The sequence below is a fragment of the Globicephala melas genome, chromosome 1, assembly GCF_963455315.2.
Source record: "Globicephala melas chromosome 1, mGloMel1.2, whole genome shotgun sequence".
NCBI classification, from domain to species: Eukaryota; Metazoa; Chordata; class Mammalia; order Artiodactyla; family Delphinidae; genus Globicephala; species Globicephala melas.
Window position 1 is genome coordinate 141,794,540 of NC_083314.1, and position 7,929 is coordinate 141,802,468.

A 7,929-nucleotide genomic window follows, 5' to 3' on the forward strand; every position below is an offset into this window, starting at 1 on the left:
GAGCTTTGGAATCAGACATTTTGTCATTCTGGTTCTGAATTAGAATCCCTAAACTTCCCAAAAATCAGGTCCCAGAGAAATGAACAGGCAGAGCACAGAGGGTTTTTAGGGCAATGCAATTACCGTGTACAATAACGGTAGATACACGTCATTATACACTTGTCCAAATTCATAAAATGTACAACACCAAGGGTGAAGCTTAATGTAAACTATGGACTTTTGGTGATAATGATGTATCAATGTAGGTTCATCAGTTATGACAAAGGTACCACTACAGTGCAAGATGTTGATAATGGGGGAGGCTGTGCGATGCAGTGGCAAAAGGGCATATGGGAAATCTCTTGCGTTCAGTATGACTGTGAATCTAAAACTGCTCTAAAAACTAAAGCCTATTTTTAAAAAAAGGAGAAAAACCAGGAGAATGTTTCACAAATGCCAAGTTAACAAGTGGAGCTGGTGTCCATAGCATCAAATGCTGCTGAGAGGTCAGGTAAGCTGAGGATTGAAAGGTTGCCAATTGGCTCAAGCAATGTGGAGGCCATTGTTAATCTTAGGGAGGATCATTTTGATGGCGGCTGGAGTGGAAGCCAGGATGATGTGAGTTGGGAGATGAGGAGTGACTAGGAGGCAAGAAAATGATGACGGCAAGAAAGTAAACAGTTCTTGTGTGAAGTCTTACTACACAGGGGAAGAGGAGAAATGGAGCGGTGGGGGAAGTGGACTCCAGGGGGAATTCTTTAGGAGGTACAAGGCTTGAGCATCCTTAAATGCTGAGGAGAAGCATACATAGGAAGAAAGAAGTTGATCATGTTCTATAATATGGACTTGAAAATTGTTAATGGGTAAAGCTATCTCCCAGGAAATGTTCATGTTTTTATATGGGTGTTTGATGACTTAACCCAAGTAATAGATGATGTGGGACTTCCTAGGTCATTACACTGCCCCAGGCAGAGTTCACTGCTCTGTCCTGTCTCCAACTCTTGATTGGTATCTTTTGCAGTACTCTCAATGTTGTAATGTGATTTATCACCCGTTTCTCCCACTCACTACACTTCCTAAATTTGTATGTTGTACGTTGTATGTTCTATATTTTATTCGTCTTTATACTCCTGAGAAACAGGACTATGGCATTGCAGAATATCCTAGAATTGAAAGATATAGTAGCTCTGCCTGATCCACTGAACTCGATAAATACTTACTGAATGAATGAACAAGTAAACAACAATAAAAAGAAGATAGAAAGAGGACCTCTGAAGGAGAACACTGGAGTTCAGAAGGGACTTTTCATGTTCCATCAAATCTCAGCCACTTGTAAGAACTCTAACTTCATCCATGTAGCTAGCCCTGGTGGCAAGATAATCCCTGTCTTTACTCCAAACACTATGACTTCTGACCAGCACACAGTGACAGTAATATGAGTCCATCAGGCTCTGCCAGGAGCAACCCAGGAGGAGATGCCACAAGGCTTGACCTCAGGGATTGAAGACCTGGTGAGCTAAGTCAGCACTTCTTTGGCCAAGACAATTTCTCAGAGAACCCAGGCCTCTTAAATCAAACTTTGCCTGAATTCCAGGCAAAATGGAGCAACACTCTGGCATGAAGGGGCATAAATCATCCCAAACCTAGGGTAGTTGCTTCAAATCTGGGCTGCCTGCTGCCTCTGGAGACCAGTCTAGAATGTGCTATCTTCTCTTTCTTCTTTCACTCCTCGAATAGTCCAGGTCTGGGCAACTGCATTGTTTTTTATGAGAAAAAAAACTATAAAGTTTCTTATCTCACCCTCTCTCCTGAACGGTCCTATCCAGCGGGAATCTGCTGCATCTAATTTTTCTTTCACCTGGAATTCAAGCACAATGTTATGAATTGGCACACTTCCCTCTTTTTGCCACCACTGGGTACCCTCGCCTTCCTCCTGTGCCTGCTCTGTGTGCCAAGGAACCAGTTGCCGTGGACCATAGCCCTTGGGCTCCCTTGCCCTCTGGGTTCCAGGTGGGTTCGTGGAGGTATGAATGGGAGGTACTAGAGGGAGGTAGAGAGCTAAAGGAATGTGAAGTCAATGTATTTCTCCATCCCTCTGTGATCTGCACATGGTTCTGGAATGGTTGCATCCCTCCGCAGCCTCAGCCCCCACAGGGGATCCCCTCCTTCATGATACCAGCTCCCACGGGCCCCAAGGGGTGGCAGAGACCACCACCCTGAGGCTAGCCCCGTGGTGCCTTAACCTGCCCTTACCTCTGTAAATAGTCCCTTTGTCCAATTCTCGTGAATTCCACCTGAGTGTACTTCTGCTTCCTGCCAGGACCCTGACTGACACACCTGGGGGACAAGGGATAAACAGTTGGAAAATCAAATGGCGATATGAATCAAGCCATAACAAACATGAGAAAAGTTTAAGCCCCTGTCAAGCAAGTAGTCCATCTTCCTTATTTACAGAAATGTACTCCCCAAATCTGTCTCAAAAACTCTTTCTTGTGAGTTACAGGGTGCCACTTGTGGTTTTCACTAATATGGGTAAAGTTCTGACTAAAAGACATTTTCAAATGTCAGTTGATTTATATTTTTTTTTCTGCAACACTGGGCAACGTTGATTAATGCGGAGAGGTCTGTTCATTTTCAAAGGATTGGTTTTTATAAATAGGCATTAAGTAAAATTGTGAAGTAAGTAAAAATCTGTGTTTCCCCTCCCCTTCCCTCCTTTCATGCTACTCTGGGGCTCTGGATCTCTTCTTCCACAGGAAAACAAGGAGTAAAACTAGTACCCCAAGCTGTTAGTGACTCATTACAACTCTTTAAAATCCTAAAATGACGCCAAAACACAGTATATCTTGTTTTTACACACAGCACCTCTCACTCCTATTTCCCCAGTGTATAAACACGCAACACACACACACACGCACACAACACACACATGCACACAGAAGCATTTGACAGAGCAGAGCATACACGTGGGCTTAAGCTTGCTCAGTAGGCACAGGACAAACTGGAAAAATAGAAATATATGTATTATATTTTAAAATTTATCTTTACACATATATATCTGGAGAAATAATGGGGAAACTGTCAAGAGAAAGTTGGGTGTGTGTCCAACACACATTGTGGCCATTTGATGATGGTGGTGGTTCAGAATAGAGACATCATTTCATCTTTTTTTTTTTAAATATTAGCATCATCTTGTTCTTTTTCTTTAATTAATTTTTTTTTTTTTTTGCGGTACGCGGGCCTCTCACTGTTGTGGCCTCTCCCGTTGCGGATCACAGACTCTGGACGCGCCGCTCAGTGGCGGCCATGGCTCACGGGCCCAGGCACTCCGCGGCATGTGGGATCTTCCCAGACCGGGGCAGGAACCCGCGTCCCCTGCATCGGCAGGCGGACTCTCAACCACTGCGCCACCCGGGAAGCCCTATTTTATTTATTTATTTTTGGCTGCGTTGGGTCTTCGTTGCTGCACACGGGCTTTCTCTAGTTGTGGCAAGCGGGGGCTACTCCATTGCGGTGCGCGGGCTTCTGATTGCGGTGGCTTCTCTTGTTGCGGAGCACAGGCTCTAGGCGCACAGGCTTCAGTAGTTGTGGCACGTGGGCTTCAGTAGCTGTGGCTCGCGGGCTCTAGAGCGCAGGCTCAGTAGTTGTGGCGCACGGGCTTAGTTGCTCCGTGGCATGTGGGATCTTCCCGGACCAGGGCTCGAACCCGTATCCCCGGCATTGGCAGGCAGATTCTTAACCACTGTGCCACCAGGGAAGCCCCATCATTTCATCTTTCTTAAAGGTTTTCTTTTTCAAGTTTGCTGTATTGTTTATCCCTCATACTTTTGAATATCCTGTATTCCTTTCCTCTGATTCTGCTCACACTCACCTTTTTAAAATCTCTTATTCATGACTGTAGCCAGACTGCTCCAGACAATATAACTATCTGGCTCCCCAAAGCTTTCATTTTTCCATTAAAGGAAATACTGTGGTGATGGTTTGGAACTCATGAGTTACCTTTTTTTAAATTCCACTTCCAATTAATGTGGCACCTTATAGTAGCTGACAAGGAGGCATGTTAGGCGTGCTTTTACTATTTTTGAGACAAGAAAGTTATGGGAAAGACATAAACTCTATTAAGGCTGATGGACTGCTCAATACTGTACCTGTGTCGAGTACTGATGTGAGCTTAGTCATAGGAAAAGCAATCACTCACACCTTCCCCCTCCCAAATAATGAAAATAGCACCAAAATAAATGAGCTGATGGAATTGGATTAAAAGATGTACCATCTCCCCAACTTCCTTTTGAACAGCTTCCTAATGCCTTGGCATGTGAGATTTTCTATGGGCTGCCTCCTACCTGTGTCTCTAACCTTCACCCTATCCTCCATCTGGGCCCGGTATCCTTAAATCAGCAGGCCTCTGTGCCTTATTCCCGAACCAAATACGAGAGAGGACTCAGAGATTTGTCACAGCCTTTATTTCTTCCCTCTTTCCTTTACAAAATATTTAGCATGAATTTATGTTCCACGTGCTGGAGAAGGAAGGCTTAATCCAGCCCAGAGTTGGCTGGGACCCAATGGGTAAGGCTGCCAGTTAGCTTTGCCTAGGCTACGCTTCCAAATTAGCCCCTACTGGTAATATAGGTGATATTTTCACTTCTGTCTTTACCCTTTTGTTATATTTCTTGAAGTTGTTCAGAACCTGAAGGGCAAGAGGAATGCTGCTTATTGTGTGTGTGTTGGGGGGCAGGGGGGAAGACCCTTGGAGTTGAGGACCAGACACTGTCTAAACCGCTAGAGATAGGACAGCATGACCCCAGTTCTAATAGAGTTTACATTCCAAAGGAGGAAGACAGTTGATAAACAAAGATCAAAGGTAAATTCAGATAATGGCAGGTGCTAGGAAGGAATGAACTGTGTAATGTCATGGAGGGTAACAGAGTGGACGGGGATGCTTTAGACTGGGGGCAAAGGGAAGGTTCTCTAAGGAGGTGACTGAGGTGAGTCTGAATGATAAGACATGCAGATGAGATATGTGAGGAGCTTTCCAGGAAGGAAACAAGTGAAACATCTTGGGCATGTGAAAGAGCACAGAGTAGGCAAAAGAGATGTGCGTGGCTTTAGCTTTACTAATAAGATGGAGAGTGAGATAAGGTCAGAGACGTAGTTAGGGAGAAGATGACATAAGGGAAGGAACTTGAATTTTCTTTTAATTCTGATTAGTAAGTCTCCTACTGATTTTAAGTAAGAGATCTGATATGATCTGATTTACATTTTATAACTTTTTATTTTGAGATAATTATAGATTCACAGGAATTGCATAAAACCGTACAGACAGGTCTCCTGAAACTTCACCCCTCCTCACCCTATGTTAGTAACTTATATAACTATATACATACAATATATAGAGTACCTATATATAAAATAGTACAATAATGACACCATGAAATTGACATTGCTGCCACCCACAGAGCTTATCCAGATTTCAACAGTTCTATAGTTGTACTTGTGTGTGTGTGTGTGTACGTGTGTGTGTGTGTGTATGTGTGTGTGTGTGCGTGTCTGTCTATATTTTGAGGTGATTTTATAACAGGAGTAGTCTTACCACCACCACAATGAAGATGCAGAACTGTTCCATCATGTAACTCCTTTGTAGCCACTCTTCCCACTTCCCCCAAAGCCCTAATCCCTGGCAGCCACTAATCTGTTTTCCATCTCTATATTTACAACAGTTCAAGAATATTATATAAATGGAAGCATACAGTATGTAACCATTTGAAATTGGCTTTTTTGACTCAGCGTAATTTCCCTGAGATCCATCCACCTGGTTGTTTATGTCAATACTTTGTTTCTTTTTATTGCGGAGTAGTATTCCATGGTATGTATGTACCATAGTTTATCATCCATTAAAGGATATCTGGGTTGTTTCCAGTGTTTAGCTATTATGAATAATATGAACATTCATGTGCAGGTTTTTACATGAACATAAGTTTTCATTTCTCTGGAATAAATGCCCTGTTTATCATCCATTGAAGGACATCTGGGTTGTTTCCAGTGTTTAGGTATTATGAATAATATGAACATTCTTGTACAGGTTTTTACATGAACATAAGTGGTCATTTCTCTGGAATAAATGCCCAGGAGTGAGACTGCTGCATTGTACTGTAAGTGATTTTTTGGTTTTAAAAGAAACTGCTGTTTTCTAGAGTGGCTGTACCTTTACGTTCCCACCAGCAATGTATGATTAGCGATCCAGTTTTTCTGTATCCTCACCAGCATTTGGTGTTATCACTAATTTTTATTTCTGCCATTCTGATAAACATATAGTGATATTTTATTTGTGGTTGTAATTTACATTTCCCTAACGGCTAATGATGTTGAACATCTTTTCATGTGCTTATTTGTCATCTGTACTTCAGTGAAATGTCTCTACATGTCTTCTGCCCATTTTCTAACTGGATCGTTTGTTTGTACTGTTGAATTTTGAGTGATCTTTGTATGTTCTAGAACGTAGCCCTTTGCTAGATACGTGATTTGCAAATATTTTCTCCCAAGCTGTAGCTTATCTTTTCATCTTCTTAACAAAGTCTTCACAGAGTAAAAGTATTTAATTCTGATGAAGTCAAATTTATCATATTCTCTTTTTTTGGGGGTTGGTTTTTTTTTTGGACTGTGCTCTTGGTGTGAAGTCTAAGAAGTCTTTACTTCATCCTAAGTCCTGAAGATTTTTTATGTTTTATCTAAAAGTTTTGTGGTTTTATGTTTACATTTAAATCTTGGACCTATTTTGAGTTAATTCTGTAAGGATTAGCTCAAGGTTCTTTTATTTTTCTTTTTATTTTTTTGCTTTAGGGTGTCCAATTGCCCTAGCACCATTTGTTGAAAAGGCTAGCCTTCTTCCATTGAATTGCGTTTGCAACTTTGTCAAAAATCGCTTGGGCATATTTGTGTGTGTCTATTTCTGGGTTCTCTATTTTGTGCCATTGATCTATATGTTTTTCTATCAGTAGCGCACTGTCTTCACTACTGTAGCCATATAGTAAACTTAACATCAAATAGAGTGATTCCTCTGATATTACTACTGTTCCTTTTCAAATTTGTTTTAGCTATTCTAGTTCTTTTAGCTTGACATAAAGTTTTAAATAAGCTTCTCTAATATAAAAAAATGCTTGCTGGGACTTTGATAGGAATTTCATTAAGCTTATAGATCAATTTGTGGAGAATTAAAATCTTTACTATGTTGAGTTTCAATAAATGAACAATAAATGAAATGGTATATCTCTCATTTGTTTAGATCTTCTTTGTTTTCTTTCATCTGCATTTTATAATTTTTAGCATACAGATCCTGTATGTGTTTTGTCAGATTTATATCTAAGTATTTAATTTTCTGTGGAGCTATTGTAAATGGTATTGTGTGTTTAATTTCAGTTTAATTTCAGTTTCCACATATATTTTGTTTGTAGATTTTCCTGGTGTGTTCATCTTGTAAACTGCTACCTTGTTGAACTTATTTGTTCTAAGATTTTTCTTTTTTCCTCTGGGGCATTTTATTTGCATGTATGTATTACATCCCTGGAAAAAGAATCCAAGGATTTTCCCTCCTGTGTGTTTTCATCTTGCTTCTTCATGGTCCCTGATGCCAGCTGAGGTTGTCAGTACAATGAAACCAAACTGATGGGACAGGAGCAGTTTATTCTGCCATTTTTCTAGATCTTTGAGTTGCACGTCAAATCTGAGGCTGATCATTCCACAGTTATTTAGCCTGCCTATGAGGTTCACAACAATTTTCCCAGCCCTGTGATCATCGATGATTTCAAATTCGCCAATGTAACCATGCTTCATCATCACAGTTAGAAACCAGTTGGTGACTTTGGAGCATGGCCTAATAAGAACCTGTCATTGGCCTCTCTTTTAGGCACTGTTGATGCTCTTGAGAGCATCAGTCAGGACAGTCATTCACACCAT

At 41.1% G+C, this 7,929-nt stretch overlaps 1 pseudogene; it reads right to left on the reverse strand.

Annotated features, from left to right (window-relative positions):
- Nucleotides 1-522: 522 nt before the first annotated feature.
- LOC115860502 (small ribosomal subunit protein uS8-like) lies at nt 523-7,929 on the reverse strand (annotated as a pseudogene).